General features: G+C 41.8%; 1 protein-coding gene across 3 annotated transcripts in view; it reads left to right on the forward strand.

Moving 5' to 3' along the window:
- ZFAND6 (zinc finger AN1-type containing 6) overlaps window positions 1–15998 on the forward strand; it is a 70261-nt gene that overhangs the window by 8434 nt on the left and 45829 nt on the right. Inside the window, exon 1 of one of the 3 annotated variants that reach the window (XM_064569776.1) lies at window positions 1016–1121. The exons of 1 other annotated variant lie outside the window; for it this stretch is intronic. The gene's annotated coding sequence lies outside the window, so the exon portion shown is untranslated. Of the gene's footprint in view, window positions 1–1015; window positions 1122–15998 lie in introns of those variants that run through there. One more of the 3 variants, XM_045899285.3, reaches the window with a different exon arrangement.

Raw genomic sequence — 15998 nt, forward strand, 5'->3', positions numbered from 1 at the left:
AGCAGTTCTAATTAAAATAAACATAATAAAATGCAGCAAACTTAGTAATGTATAAAGGCACGTGTTTGCGTGTGATGTCTTTGGAGTCTCCCCAGGTGACATTTACTGTCAGTATTCTCAGAGGAGTCTCCCTGCCTTTGGCTGCACTCCGGGCTGCTCACGGCCCCTTAAATTAATGAATGCCCAAGGAGGCTGCAAAATCGTGCCTAGCCTTGATTAAAAAACAACAGTAATTTAAAAATAAAACAACTAAAATCATCCTGAGCTTCACCCAGAACTTGCGCTCAGGGCAGGTTGCCTTTGCCTTTTGTAGATGTCCGTTTGCCTTGGCTGCGCACTCACCGAGGCAGACATGTCAGACCTGTAGATGCGTGTGCACTTTTAAGTAGAAATACCAGAGTTTGAGGGCCCCCCCAGTTTTTACCCTGCGATGATGCTGAGGACAGAGCAGCAGTAACTTTGGTGGTGCAGAAATGAGTATTTTGCATTTAGTGTTTCAGGGCTATCCGTTTTCCATGACTTAAATGATCCTATTTTAAGTCTTAGAGAAGATACGGTTTTTGTTCAGTTTGGCAGAATTTTGCAGCGGATTTTCTGTTGCCACTTGAAAAATTCCAGACAACCTGTGAACTCTATTGTAAAGGGAGTGTGTCCTACCCAGAGCTGCACTTTACCTTCATGGCTGTGTAGAACCTAAAGTGACGTAGGCCAAGAGCATCGTGTTTGGAAGAGTTGGTCCCAGAACTGCAGGTGGGCGCCGCGGCTGTCACACTTTGGTCGCGGCGCCTCGGTGTGTGCGTTTTCACCCAGACAAAAGAGTGAGCCCACACTTTGCCCTGGGAAACCGAAACACTGCCTACTGTCCCTTTAAGAAACCAGCTTATCAGGGGGTTTCGGCGGGTGCGACCGAACCTGCTAGCAAGGAAAAGTTCTTTAAAATAATGGATGTCAGCCGCGCCCAATCGCAGCGACGAGCTTCCCGCTCGGGGCGGGGCGTGTCCTCGTCGGCCAGTGGGCTGCAGGGGGCGGGGCCTGCCGTTCACGCTTGGTTGCCGTGGAGCACAGCTCCAAGTGAAGTTAATCTGAGGGGAAGCGAGCAGAAAATTGTGGAGGTTTTGGTGGTAGGATTTTTGTTCCGATCTTCTAATAACCCTTTATTTTACACTTTTGCTCCTTTATGCTTCTGTGTGCGCTAGGGTCTGTCATTGTGCTGTTTTCGGATGCAAACCGAACATTAACATTAAGCAGGGAAGCAGAACAAAAGGGCTGTTTGGACAGGAAATCGGTGTTGAGAGGATCAAACTTGACTTTGTTCGTCAGGATCTCTAGCTGAGAGCCTGAGTGTGGGTCGAGGTCGTGCGGGCCGGGGTCCGCTCCGGCAGCGGGCTTCCTCGCCCTCACCCCTGGAGGGGGTCGTGCCCCTGAACTCAGGGGGTCGTGGAGCCCACGGGAGGGCGGGCGGCGGGGGCTCGGGCGCGAGTGCGGTCACCGGTCGGCGCCGCCGGGGCTTTCGCTCCCCCTCCCCCTCCCAGGACCCGGCCCCCCGAGTGTGTGCTCTGGGCTCACCCCCAGCCCCCCCCCCCCCCACGGTGTGCCCCGGACTCACCTCCGGACCCCCCCCCCCGCGGTGTCCCCTGGGCTCATCCCACCACCTCCCCCCACGGTGTCCCCCGGACTCATCCCAGCCCCCCCCCCACGGTGTCCCCCGGACTCACCCCGGCCCCCCCCCCCACGGTCCCCCGGACTCACCCCCGCACACCCCCCCCCCGCGGTGTCCTCTGGGCTCATCCCACCACCTCCCCCGACGGTGTCCCCCGGACTCACCCCAGCCCCCCCCCCACGGTCTGCCCCGGTCTCACCCCCGCACCCCCCTCAACCGGCGTGCTCCGGACGGGGCCGCGGGCTGGCATCCTTCGTGTGCCCCGGACTTGTTGTTGAGGAGCCCATTGACTTCGTTCTGTGTAGCACAAGGTAAAAGCGCTCGCCTCTTCGTTCAGACTCCATCTGTTCCAGACGTGGACCTAAGAAGCACCCCAACAGGAGCGGGACTGGGTGCAGAGCTGTAGGAGGGCTAGAAAAACTTTTTGGGAACTATCCTGAAGCTACTGACATTCCTTAACCTATGAAATAATCATGGTAGGCTTCACTACCGCAATGTTCTTGAGACTGTTCTCTTCGTATTGTTGCCCTTTGATCTCCTAGAAGTGAAGGTGTAAGAGTTCCTGTGAATAATCGGCCCAAGTGCCTGCTAAGCGTTTCAGCCCGTATAGCTGTATTTGCTGTGCTGCGCCTTTCAGCTCATGCGGAGGTTTTTAAATGTATGCTTTCCGTTCTGTTGCTTAAACAGTGTAGCAGTAAGAATAGTAATGATGAAATCAGGAAAAGTCACTATACGGCCATAAGAACCTCTCTGTGTGGTGCTCTTATTTTTTCTTTTCCTCTTCTGTACCTTACCGAATTCTTGTATTTTTCCCATAATTGTAAATTGTAGTTTTATATTTCACTAAACTGTGTCATCTGTTAAAACTGTTTTCATTTTAGGGCGCCTGGGTGGCTCAGTTGGTTAAGCGACTGCCTTCGGCTCAGGTCATGATCCTGGAGTCCTGGGATCGAGTCCCGCATCGGGCTCCCTGCTAGGCGGGGAGTCTGCTTCTCCCTCTGACCCTCCCCTGTCTCATGTGCTCTCTCTCTCTCTCATTCTCTCTGTCTCAAAACTGTTTTAATTTTAGTTGTATAATTCTCTTAAGTTAGTAGGACCTTAATTGACTTAGTCTTTTGCCTGTATTACATTTGGATTGTTCCTAATTTTTCACCATTTTAAATAGCACTGTGTTAAACAGACTTCTTTGTGTACATTCAAAAATATTTCCTCTTTTTTCCCCAAGATTCTTCTTCTGGAAAAAGCCCCTGAGTGGGCTTACCTAGGTCAAAGGATATGAACACTCAGGAGCCAAATTGCTTTTCAGAAAGGTTATACCAGTTTACATTGCCGCCAGCAGCATGAGCTTCAAACTTTCTCCGACGGTAGCCCCTGAAATGCTGTAATAAAGCGTGCCTCTGAAGCGCTCCGACTGGGTGATCAGCTTTTGCCTAAACTAATGACCTATTTTAAATCCCGTTTTCCAAGATGTACATGAATATAAAGTCATTAAAACGAGCTGAAGGAAATTGGAAAAATTTTTACCTGCTTAAGTGAGCGATTATATCTTCATTGGGTAACTTGCTTATAACATGTATTGCTGTCAGTAAGTGCTGGGCTTAATGTTTTACATTGGCCTTGCTGTTCAGACAAGGTTTTCTGGTACGTGCTTCTTCGAGTAAGCACTTACTGGAAGAAATAATTTCTTACAAGATCTCTCAGAAACATTTGTAGAGAAGGGCTACAGTAGTGCCACTTAACATTACCTGACTCTGAACAGGTGTGGACAGCCTTTGTCACTGTTCGTGCATTCCTGGGTTTTTTTTATATGGTAGAGAAACAGAATTAGTATGTGTAGATCTACATTTTAAAATGGTGTATCAGCATCTTTCCAGTATTTCGTAGGTTTTCCATTAAATGTGAGAAGACGACTATGCACTCACATAGCAGTACTAGACCCGTGTTTTTTGTCTGTCTTTACGAACACTCTTTGTTTGGCAGTGACTGCTGATCATGTGCTCTTAACAGCCCGTGTGTTCAGTGGGCTAGGCCGTAACTGCTCAGGATATGAACTTGTTAACTAATGTTCCAGAATAAACCTAAGAAGTTGTTTTAAAGCAAAATTCAAGACAATTAAAAATACTAATTTAACTGGTGAATGGGAGGCTGTGAGAAATGGTGGGGGAAGCTCTAACTCGCTGACACAAAGCAGTTGAGCACAGGTGCAGTTTAACTTACTTTCTGTGAATTTTTCCAATTACTGATAACATCATGTCTCCAACTTCCAGAGCTTAATGTTGTTTTGTTGGTCATTGTGTTTGTTGCAAGGGAAAACTTTTTTAAATGTCTGTTTTGTTTGCCAACAGGGGAAGAGTTTGAGTTTTCTAGACAATTGGGTTTTTCTTCACATTTGGAGTGGAGGAGAAGGACTTAAAACTCATCAGTTGTAATTAGCGAAATAGTTACCATGAAACACATTTTCCATGCGTTTAAATTTTGTGGCTGTATCAGAACTTAACACAGATGAATTCTTCATTCATGAGTAGAACGGTTGTTTGGGTTTCACTTGAATGTTTACAATTTGTGTTGGTGCTTAAATATTTATATCACAAATCTTTCCTTTGTTCTGATTTTGAGAAAATGTATTTCTTTTTTTTTCAGTCTTAACATTCTGATCTTGTTGCTACAATAGAGATGAAGATAATTGTAAATATAACGATTTTAATAAGGTCTTTGCAGGTTTAGCTGTGGATCACATTTCAGTGGGGGGCCTGCTCCCCTAGGGCTCTGGGAGTGCCAGCACTTAGAGAAGTGAGCATCTGTAATTGGGCGCACACCTCTGCCACGTCTCCTGTACTGTGCTGTCTGGTTGGCAGCACTAGGGAGTAGCAGCCTACTGTATACTTTCAGTGTATAGGTTTTATTCAGAGTAGAAGCCAGTTTTCTAGAGGGAGAAGAAAACGCTTTAAATGAGCTAATATTGAGGCAAGATAAGAATAGTGATAGCTCTATTTTATTCGTTAAGGATTAGGAAAAAAATGATCTAAGAGGGAATATTAAATGCATTCAGAACTTCTATTGTTAGTTTCTGTTCAAGGGGAATACAGTGATTTTTTTCCTCTAATGACATAAGGTAAAATTTTAATGGACAGTAAGTTGGTAAAACTGGAGAGAACCTAGAAGCAGTGGCTTAGTATTTACAGGGTCTCTTTGTTCTGGGTGATAGAGGGACTTTACAGCTTTGCAGTGTTCTTCCTGTGTGGCTTCTTTATAAAAAGTAGGTAAATGTTTTAGGAAGTAATTTTTCTTGATAACTTTTAGGAAGTGCTTGTTTATTAATTGATGTCTGGGAACCTGTTTGACTTAATCTGATTTTTTGTGTTTGGATGTCATTAGAAAAAATGAACTTGAAACTTTTTTTTTTGGGTAAAAGGGAGCAGATCCATCTATCTCTCTTTATACCTTTTGCATTTTCTCCCCAGTATAAGCACCTTCCTGCCCCACCAGTGGATTTTTGTTGAGTATGTACTTGATTTCTCAGTAAAATTTAGCACTATTAACTACTTTTTCCTTCTTGAAACTCTTCCCATGAGTTTAATGATGTTGCTCGGGCTTCTTTTTGTGATTTCTGCCCTTTGCAAGTGTTTCCTCTTTATAACCATTAAGTATTGGAATTTCATAGGATTCTGACCCTAACATTCTTCTCAGGCTATCCTTCTTGGGTGATCTCCAGGACCACATCTTCAGGTAACTGCCCATACATAGTAATGGTTCTAAGATCTGTATCTTAAATCCAGATTTTTTGAAATCTTGAAACCCGTGTTCATCCAGCTAACAAAGGTCTCTCTTCCATACCTGTGTGAAACTCAGCAAGGCTAAATTTTAACTGCCTTTTGTCGCCCTCGCAGCCGTCGGTATCCTACAATCCTTTCTTCCCTCCTGTCCCAGAAAATGGGTGGTATGCAAAACCTGGGTTTTGTTCTGATTCTTCCTTCTTCTTCCGCACCCAGTGAGCCTCAGCCTCCTAACAATTCTATTTATTTATTTAATTTAAAAGATTTTACTTTTAAGTAGTCTCTACACCCAGCGTGGGGCTCGAACTCACAAGCCCGAGATCAAGAGTCGCGCACCCGATGGACTGAGCCAGCCATCTCTCCCTCCTATCAGTTTAAATCCATAGTATCTAGAGTCCATGGCTTCTCATTTTGATTAGTAAAACAGTCTCTTAACTCATCTTCACTTCCAGTTTTGGCTTTCTACAATACATTCTTCACTGTGAGATTGTGTCTGTTTTTCTCTGCTTAAAATTCTTTAGTGTTCTTTGTTGTCCTTTGAACTTTCTTAGCTACCTAGGACGAGTAATAATACCAGCTAATTCTGTGCTAAGCATTCTCTGAGTCCCCAAACAACTTGGAGAAGTAAGGACTATTACGTGCATTTAACAAGTGAGATAATTTGGAAAGGCTAACTAATTTGTCCAGGATTGACTTAGCTGGTGAGGGCTAGCACACTTTGTACGCAAGTGTGCTGGACCAAAGTCCTTCCTCCTGACCGCTGAGCCATGCGCCCTCCTAAGCTGGCCCCTGCTTCTCTACCCTTTTTTCCCCCCACACCACTTCATTTCATCTTCTCACCAACTATTTGCAGTTCCTTCTTCTAGGGCATACTCAAAACTTGTTGCCGGAGTCTAAAAGTGCCTTAAGGGTTTTCAGAAAGACATTTTTGACCATTTTTTGGAACACTCCAAAAAAGACATTTTAGCATCTCCAGAATATAAGAAGATCAAAGAATGAAATGTAGGAAAGATAAGGTAGTTTTCCATACGTAGTTGGTTTTGAATTTCAGAGCTGTTGAATTCTTCACGTTTAATAAAAGCTTGAAACCTACCTGTGTAAGAGGAACATTAGGCTTAGTGCAGCCTCGCTTTATCAGAGCTATTTGAAATGGTAATGGGCTCTTTCCGCCGCTGTTCCTGGAGACCCGGTGTGCATTTCTCATGTTCTCTTGCACCCGACGTCGTATCATCACAACAGGTTAAATACTGCAGCTGATTTTTTGTAGAAAGAAAATTGATGTAAATGGAGACATAATTGATTTGGAATCACTTTTATTTCAGATACTCACTTCATTTCTCTTCATCTGTCTCCACCACCCCCTCCAACGTATTTTAAGGCAAAATGACCTTTATTCAGTCAAGGAAATAAAGCCTTTCATCTATAGCTTAGAAAGGACGTGGTGTTAAAAGAAAAAGATCAAATGGATAGAACTTTTAAAAATATAGGTAAATATTTGGTTTTGAAAGGGGTTGAATCTATAACTGGACTTGGAAGTTAATGTAATTATAAACTTTTAATTAAAATTCATAGTTGTCTATAAAAGCAGGAGTTTTTGTGGGTGGTTTTGTATTGTTTTATATCGTATTCATGTATTTTAGAGGCAGGAAATTCCATACTACTCTCAAAAGTTTTAATTTGCCATATTTTATTACCCAAAATAATCTTTTGCTAGTTTCTTAAATAATAAAAGTGCAAACTAATAGTTCATTTAATAAATTTTAAGTGTTCTATATTACAATAATAAAATAATATATAATTTGAAAAGATGTAAAACTTAGTATTGATGAATAGAATACACAGTAGTTTTCCTTAATTTTTTAGATAATTGCTTAAAAGTGTATAGTGTATCTCTTTCCAAATCTCAATAGCTGTAGAACTTTATAAAAAAGAATCAGTTTTAGTGGGAAAAATTATTCTTGACAGATTATTTAAAATGAAAACCTACACCGAAAAGGTCTCATTAATTGCCTAAAATAATAGTTTCAATAAGCAAATTCTTGTTGAGCTGTGTGCACAGAGGCTAGTCAGGTAGTCTGACCCAGTCACCTAGTCCGGTGAGTTTTGCCAAAGTGCTGAAAGACCCAACCTTTTCTTAAGTTCACTTACTATTTGAAGAAATTGGGGGATATGAATATTCTCTGTACTATAAGTCCATATTATAGATTACTGAGTGCCAAATTGTGGTTTGTTATAAATGATTGCGGTAGAGGCTCAGCAGGGAGAAAGATCACTGTGAGCTGGGATAGTCCGGAAATTCTAAAAAAGTAAAATCTGAAGCATGCCTTGAAAGTTAGATATGTTTGAGACTACAGCAGTGACAGAGACCCTTCTTGTCTTTTTTCTTCTCTTTTTCTCTTTTTTCTTTTCTTTTCTTTTCTTTCTTTCATTTTGGATATAGAGCAAAAGCTTTATTATTTTCACCTGAAAAGGGACAACTCTGAAATGGTAAAGTGGACAGTAATAAAAAGAGACTCATAGCTGGCTTCCACCGAAGTTTTCCTGGTTTGTTGGGTGCCATATAATTTCCCACTTAACTAGTAAGCTCTAGCTTCTGGGCTTCTTGAGGTGGTGAAGAGGCATGGAGGGTACTCTGGTTGTGGGAATGGTGTGATTATGAGCTGTGAGGTGTGGGAGGCTTCTGTGCAGAGAAGTGGTCGACAGCAGTATTGGGAGGAATAATTCGGTAATCACGGCTCCTATTGAACACCGTATCAGACACGTTAACTTTTTTAAAAAGATTGAATATTTTTAGAGGAGTCTTCAGTTCACAGCAAAATTAAGAGGAAGTTAAGAAAAGTTCTTATGTACCCGCTCTGTCTCCACACATGCATATCCTCCCGCATTACCAACATCCCCCACCAGAGTGGTACATTTGTTACAGTGATGAACCTACATTGACACATCATAATCACTCAGAGTCCATTAGGGTTCACTCTTGGTGGTGTATATTCTGTAGGTTTGGGCAAACATATGATGAGATGTATCCATCATTGTAGTATTATACAGAGTACTTCACTGCCTTAAAAATCCTCTATAGTCCTTCTGTTCATCCATACCCTCTCATCCTCAGGCCCTGACAACCACTGATCTTTTTATGGTCTCCACAGTTTTGCCTTTTTCAAGATGTCATGTAGTTGGAATCACACAGTATGTAGTGTTTTCAGATTGCCTTTTTTCACTCAGCAATAAGCATTTAAATTTCCTCCATGTCTTTTCATGGCTTGATAGCTCATTTCTTTTTAGCGCTGAATAATACTCCATCATGTGGATGGATCACAGTTTATTAATCCATTTACCCTGAGAGACATCTTAGTTGCTTCGGAGTTTTTATCAGTTGGAATAAAGTTGCTGTAAACCTCCAGGTTTACCTTTGCTTACATACAAAGACTATTATTGCTGGATTGTAAAGTATTTAGTATTGTAAGAATCCACCATTCAGTCTTCCAAAGTGGGTGTATCATTTTGCAGTCCCATAAGTAAGGCTTGAGAGTTCCTGTTGCTCCACATCCTTGCCAGCCTTCCATGCTGTCAGTGTTCCAGATTTGCCATTCTCATAGGTGTTTAGTGCTGTCTCATTGTTTTAATTTGTATTTTCCTGATGATGTATGATGTGGAACATCTTTTTATATGCTTATTTGCTATCTCTGTATCTTTGGTGAGGTATCTGTAAGGTCTTTGGCCCACTTTTTTAGAGTTCTTTGTATATTTGGATCAGTCCTTTTTATCAGATGTGTCTTTTGTAAATATTTTCTTACACTCTATGGCTTGTCTACTCGTTCTCCTGACATTGCCTTTCACAGAGTGGAAGTTCAGCTTATCAGTTATTTCTTTCATGGATCATGCCCTTGGTGTTGCCTCTAAAAAGTAATTGCCATTACAAAAGTGATTTTCTCCTTTGTTATCCTCTAGGAGGTTGATAATTTTGTGTTTTACATTTACGTCCATGATACATTTTTGTATTAATTTTTGTGAAGGGTGTAAGGTCTGTGTCTAGATTCATTTTTTTAGCATATGGATGTCTAATTGTTCCAGCGTCATTTGTTGAAAAGACTGTCTTTGTTTTATTGTATTGCCTTTGCTCCTTTGTTAAAGATCAGTTGGCTCTGTTGGCTGTGTTTATATGGGTCTGTTGCTGGGTTCTCTATTTTATTCTAGTGATCTGTTTGTCTTTCATCGGTACAATATGGCTTGATTACTATAACTTCATACTAAATCGAAGTTGGGCAGTGTCAGCCCTCCAACTTTGTTGTCCTTCAACATTGTATTGGCAATTCTGAGTCTTTTGCCTCTCCATATAAACTTGAGAATCAGTTTGTTGATATCCACAAAATAACTTGCTGGAATTTGGATCGGAATTTCATTGAATCTGTAGATTAATTTTGGAAGAACTGACATCTGGACAATATACGAGTCTTCCTACCTGTAAACATGGAAGATCTCTCCATTTATTTAGTTCTTCTTTGATTTTGTTCATCAGAGTTTCGTAGTTTTCTTCATATGCATTGTATGCATATTTTGTTAGATTTATACTACCTAGGTATTTCATTTTTGGATGCTAATGTAAATGGTATTATGTTTTTAATTTCAGATTCATTGCTGATGTATAAGATAGCAATTGACTTTTATATATTAACCTTATATCCTTCAACTTTGCTATAACCACTTACTAGTTTCACGAGGGTTTTTTGTTGTTGTTGATTCAAGTTTTCTGCATAGGCGATCATGTGATCTGTGAACAAAGACAGTTTAATTTCCTCCTTTGTGATCTGTGTACTTTCTATTTCCTTTTCTTGTCTTACTGCATTAGCTAGTGCTTTCAGTACCGAGTTGAAAAGAGGGTACGTATTTGCCTTGTTCCTGATCTTTGTGGGGAAGCTTCAAGTTTCTCACCATCAAGTATGATGCCACCTGCAGGAATTTTGTAGATAGTCTTTATCAACTTGAGCAAGTTTCCCTCTGTTCCCGTACTAACTTTTCAAGTCCTCACAACGGTTATTATGAGCTGAGTGTTATTGTCTGTGTTTCACAGATGATGCTACTGAGGCACAGAGAGTTGAGGCCCTTAAAAAAGATATTCAAGATGGGGAGACTGCCGGGATTGTTTGGGAAGCTCCATGGTAATCTTAATTTTACTAATCTTCCTGAACTTTGGGATTGTGATCTCAAGGCCACTTTCAGATGACTTCCTGGGAGAGGTAAGAAAGGAGTACTCCTTATCCCAGTGAGTTCCAGCTCTCTAGGGTTTTTGTGAGGATGGGACCATGCCTTCTCCCCACCTCCTGCTGAGTTCACATCCTCTGGTTCTTTCCTATGAGCTCAAAATCAGATTTTTTTTTTTTTTTTGGTAGAGATTTATTAATCAGTCATTCGGTCTTTACCTTCCTTAATTTTCTTTTACAAAAATTTCTGAAGTGGATATGGTACAGATAAAAATGGTGGTGTACTTAGCACTGTCCTTTCTTCTTTATGTTTGTTATTTTTAACCTTCTAGCCCTGTGAGCTGTTGGTGGTGGTACCTACATTGACAAATACTCCACAGATTCTTCAGCACCTACTAGGTGCTATGCCAGGAACTTACGATATCTTGGGGAAACATACTCAGAGGATTAAAATGTTTAGTGACATAAGGGAAAAAGACATCAGGTTTTAACAGGAGCAGAGAATGAGAGAAGACTTTATGGAGGAAGAAGGACTCGTACTAAGTTTAAGACGATACTAAAAGCTAACCAGAGTGAATAAAAGGGATGGGATAGGTAGGCCTTGTAGCCAGAGAACAAAGCATGTGCAAGGTGATGATTAACAGCATAGAGGCTGAGAGCTTCAAGACCCCCATGAGGCAGAATGGCAGGAGAACGAGGCTGGATAGGCAGGCCGCAGAGCCTGTTCTCTTAGTGATGGAGAGCCATTGGATTATTGATCTGGGGAGTGGTCTGATCATGTATCGTTGCTTGAGTATTTACTTTGGTGATAAAATGGTAGCGGTGGGGGTTCAAGATTACACAGCTTAGTAAGAATCAACTGCAATTTGAGTTGAGGTCACTCTGCCTCTCTTTAAATCTGTTGAAGCCTAGACCGTTTAAGATACCTAGTGTTCAGGTTCATTGGTTAGTAACGTTAGGCAGGGGAGGTGAGTAGAGTACACAGGTAGTTACTGGAAATCAGTTCAGAAGACAAGAGATTAGTTGAGACTTATCATGAAATCTGCCTAATGATTGAGACATGACTGGCCAAGAAGTGGGAAGATGTGGGCTTAAAGCAGGTATAATTGCATAAAAGGGTGGGATGTGAAATATCAAGGACCTAACTACTAATTTGCATTTGGAAGAGAGGTCAGAATTGACTAGAGTTAGTAAGCCGAGTTGGCAAAGCAGATGATAGTTCCCTTGGAAGAAATTAAGTTAGGCAAAGGTATTTTTTGGAACAAGTCACTGAGCTGTGTTGAATTTGAAGTAAATCACTGAGGGTTTTTGACACCATTAGCCTGCAAACATGGCTCTCTCCTAGACTCTGGGAACCCAGAGATAAATGAGACATGCTGGCCCAGCACCTGAGGACCATATCACAATCCTCTTACATCCTTGAGCCTCAAAATACCTCCTAAGCTACAGCCTGAACTTGGTGAAGAATTTTGAGGTCAGTTCATTCCTACCATGCCTGTTTTATTCCCATGCTATAAGTGCGGTGTGCTCTCCTTTTTGCTCTACAGCTCTTTTCTAGAGGGAACGAGGTCTTGAACTCTTCACAGAGTGTTTCTTTGTCACCTGCCCCAAGCTGCAGCTTTGCTCTTCCCAGAGGCCACCACTCTCCTGTGGTTCTTGCGGTGGTGGCTGTGGATGCCGTACTCCACAACAAGAGGTTAAAAGGGACGTGAGGTCTGTGTTTTCTAGCTCCCTTTGTTGTTTGCAGACCGTTACTCTTCCCAGCAAAAACCCAGTGATCTTCCTATCCTAGCTCCGTTCCTGTTCCTTATCTTCTCTACATCATTCTCATGCTTACTGAGGATTTGCCACCTGGTTTAAGTTCTGCTTTTTCCCATTCAGCCATCCAAGTGACTTCCCCCTTCTGTAAATGCAGGGATTTTGGTTTATCTCTTCCTCCCAGCCTGGAACAGTGGCTGGCACATAGAAAGTGCTTAATTCTCATTGAATAAATAAATTAAATTTTTAAAAGTCCCTTGACTTGCGTATCCACAGAGCTTTAGCAACCCGTTCCGAAGACCAAGCCTTACACCTTGCTGCTTGAGGTAACTCCGCCTCTGAAATTGTTTTCCAGCTGTGGAAGTGTAATACATGTTCATTATTAACGATTTAGAAAATGGATAGACCAAAAAAAAAGTGCACTCAGAACCTAGCTACCTAGAGATGAAAGTGGATATTTTGCTTTTACAAAAAATCTTTCTAGGCTTTTTTTCCTGTGCACGTGCAAATGTAATTTTAATTTTTTGAGGGATCACAGTTTCGTCTTGGGACGTCTTTTCGTGTCATTATTCCTTATTCACTTAACACACGGATGCCTGCTGCGCGTCAGCTGCCGACGGGATGGCATTAAGGGAAACCGGCCCCGCCGCAGCAGCGCGGCTCGCCAGAGGCGGCTGCGCGGGGCGCACGTCCTGGCTGATGGCCGTGCGGTGCTGTCACAGGAAGCCGGGAGGCGCCCGAGTTTGTTGAGCCACCCTGTATTCTCTTTACTTTGGGACTGATTTTTTTATTGTCGGAAACAGTGCTGCCATGATGATGTTCTTAGGGTCAATTCAAAGAAGAGGAATTCTGGGTCCAAGACTATATTTTAGTCTTTTAAACTTGTTCTAGGGAACTGTTGTACTACTTTATGTTCTCACCAAAAAGGTGAGCTAGTTTGTATAAAAGCTAGTTTATCTGTGCCCACACAAGAAAGTATGTTAGTTTTTTTTAATGATTCTAATTTACATACCATAAAATTCACCCATTTAGTAAGTGTTCAATTCAGTAATTTTTTTTTTTAAAGATTGTATTTATTTATTTGAGAGAGAGAGAGAATGAGAGCGAGCACATGAGAAGGGGGAGGGTCAGAGGGAGAAGCAGACCCCCCCACCGAGCGGGGAGCCCGATGCAGGACTCGATCCCGGGACTCCAGGATCATGACCTGAGCCGAAGGCAGTCGCTTAACCGACTGAGCCCCCCGGGCGCCCTCAATTCAGTAATTTTAAATAAATTCACAAAGTCGTGTAATTACTGCCACACTCCACTTAGAACATTTCCTTCACCCCGAAAAGATCCCTCAAGCCTGTTTGTAAACAAGTCCCATTCCCAGACGCATTCTTGGGCAACCAATAGATCTGCTCTCTGTCCCTGTAGATGTGTTCTTTCTCAACATGTAAGTGGAATCACATATATTCATGTGGTCTTTCCAGTTTGACTACTGTCACCAGCATCCATGTTGCAACATCGGTCATTAGCTTGGTCCTTTTTTCTTTTTTATCTTTATTGCGGTAAAATACACATATAAAATATACCATTTAAATCATTTTTAAGTGTATAGTTGATTGGTATTAAATGCATGTACACTGATGTGCAGTCATCACTGCTGTCCATCTCCGGAGCTTTTCTCATCATCTTGAAACTGTGCCCATTAAATAGTAACTCCCCATCCCTGCTGCCCAGTAATTACTATTCTACTTTGTGTCTCTGTGAATTTGACTATTTGAAGTTCTCTCTTTTTTGTTGTTTTTTTGTTTTTTTAAGTAAGCTCTACGCCCAGTGTGGGGCTTGAACACCGACCCCAAGATTAGGAGTCACATGCTCTACCGACTGAGCCAGTCAAGGTGCTCCTGAAGTTCTTCATATAAGTGGAATCATACAGAATTTGTCCTTTTCTGTCTGGCTTATTTCACTTAGCATGAGATTTTCAAGGTTCATTCCTCATGTAGCACATAGGAGATTTTCACTCCTACTGAAGACTGAATAATACTCCCTTGTGAGTGTATATATCCCCTTCTGTTGAACCATTCATCTGTCTGCAGACATTTGGGGTGTTTCTACCTTTTGGCCCTTGTGAGTAATGCTGCTGTAACTCTGAGGGACAAATAATCGTGTTCCAGTTCCTGCTTTCACATCTTTTGGTGTGGAGTTCACACCCAGGAGTGGGGTTGCTGGATCATGTGGTAATTCTCCATATAACTTTCTGAGGAACTGCCAGACTTTTCCGTAGAGGCTCTACCATTTTACATTCCTACCACCAGCACTCCTCTGTCTTTTTGAAAATAGCTATCCAGATGGTATGAAGTGGTATCTCATTGTGGTTGTGATTTGCATTTTCTGATGATTAGTGATGTTGAGCATCTTTTCATGTGCTTATTGGTCATACATTGGGATGTCTTCTTTGGGGATATGTCTATCCACGTTCTTTGCCCTTTTTTGGATTGGGTTGGATTTTTTTGTTGTTGAGTTGTAGGAGTTATTTTCTGCATTATTAATTCCTTATCCGATAATAGCACTTGCACATATTTTTTCCCATTCTGTGGGTTGCCATTTTACTCTGTTAATTGTGTCCTTTGACGGACAAAATTTTTAATTTTGATAATGTCCAAATTATCTATTGTTGTTATCTGTGTTTTTGGTGTCATATCTAAGAAATCATTGCCAAATCCGATGTCCAATCTTTAGCCCTATGTTTTCTTATAGGAGTTTTATAGTTTATATGCTTAGGTCTTTGATCCATTTTCAGTTAATTTTCGTACATGGTATAAAGGAAGGGTCAAACTTCGTTCCTTTACATGTGGAGATCCAGTTTTCCCACCACTGGTTCTTAAAAAGACTGCCCTTTCCCCTATTAAATGGTCTTGGCTTGTCCCTTTTTATTGCTGGTTAGTATTCATTGTGTAGATGTATATATACCGCATGTTACTGCTCCATTTACCAGTTGGTGGACGTTGGGGTTTCCAGCTTTCGGCTAGTCTTAATGCCACTGTGAACACGTATGTGTCAGTTTTTGGGTGGCATACGTTTTTGTTTTTCTTGCATAGACACCCAGAAGTGGAATTACTAGATCATATGATAACTGCAAGGTTAACTTTGTAAGAAATGGCAGACTGTTTTCCTAAGTTCCCACAATCACTTACATTCCCAGCAGCAGTGCGTGAGAACTTACTTTTCTCTTCACCCTCACCAGCACTTGGTGTGGTCAGTCTTTGTCAGCATAGCTACTCGGGCAGAGATGGAGTGGTATCTCATTGTGGGGGGAATTTATACTTGTCAAACAACTGCAGACACCCCTAACATGGAACGCAAGGATGAGTCTTCTGGCTGGAGCCTCTTGTCAGTTCCAGCTCTCCTCCTTTTCCCACCACTTACTCTGAAGCTTTATCAACCCCCGGTCTCTTGTTTCCTCCTTCCTTCCAGGTGAAGGTCCCTCTTCAGTCACTTTCTGAGTTTCTAATCTTGGACCAAGTCAACGATTTATATGCTCTGCTTCTGAACCTAAGCAGGTAATACTACCAGGGCAGGTCACATACTTTTATGTTTTGATACTGCTGTGAGTTTTTCTGT

The sequence above is a fragment of the Mirounga angustirostris genome, unplaced genomic scaffold (genome assembly GCF_029215605.1).
Source record: "Mirounga angustirostris isolate CCGP_5_RB_7025 unplaced genomic scaffold, mMirAng1.0.hap1 SCAF_9, whole genome shotgun sequence".
NCBI lineage: Eukaryota > Metazoa > Chordata > Mammalia > Carnivora > Phocidae > Mirounga > Mirounga angustirostris.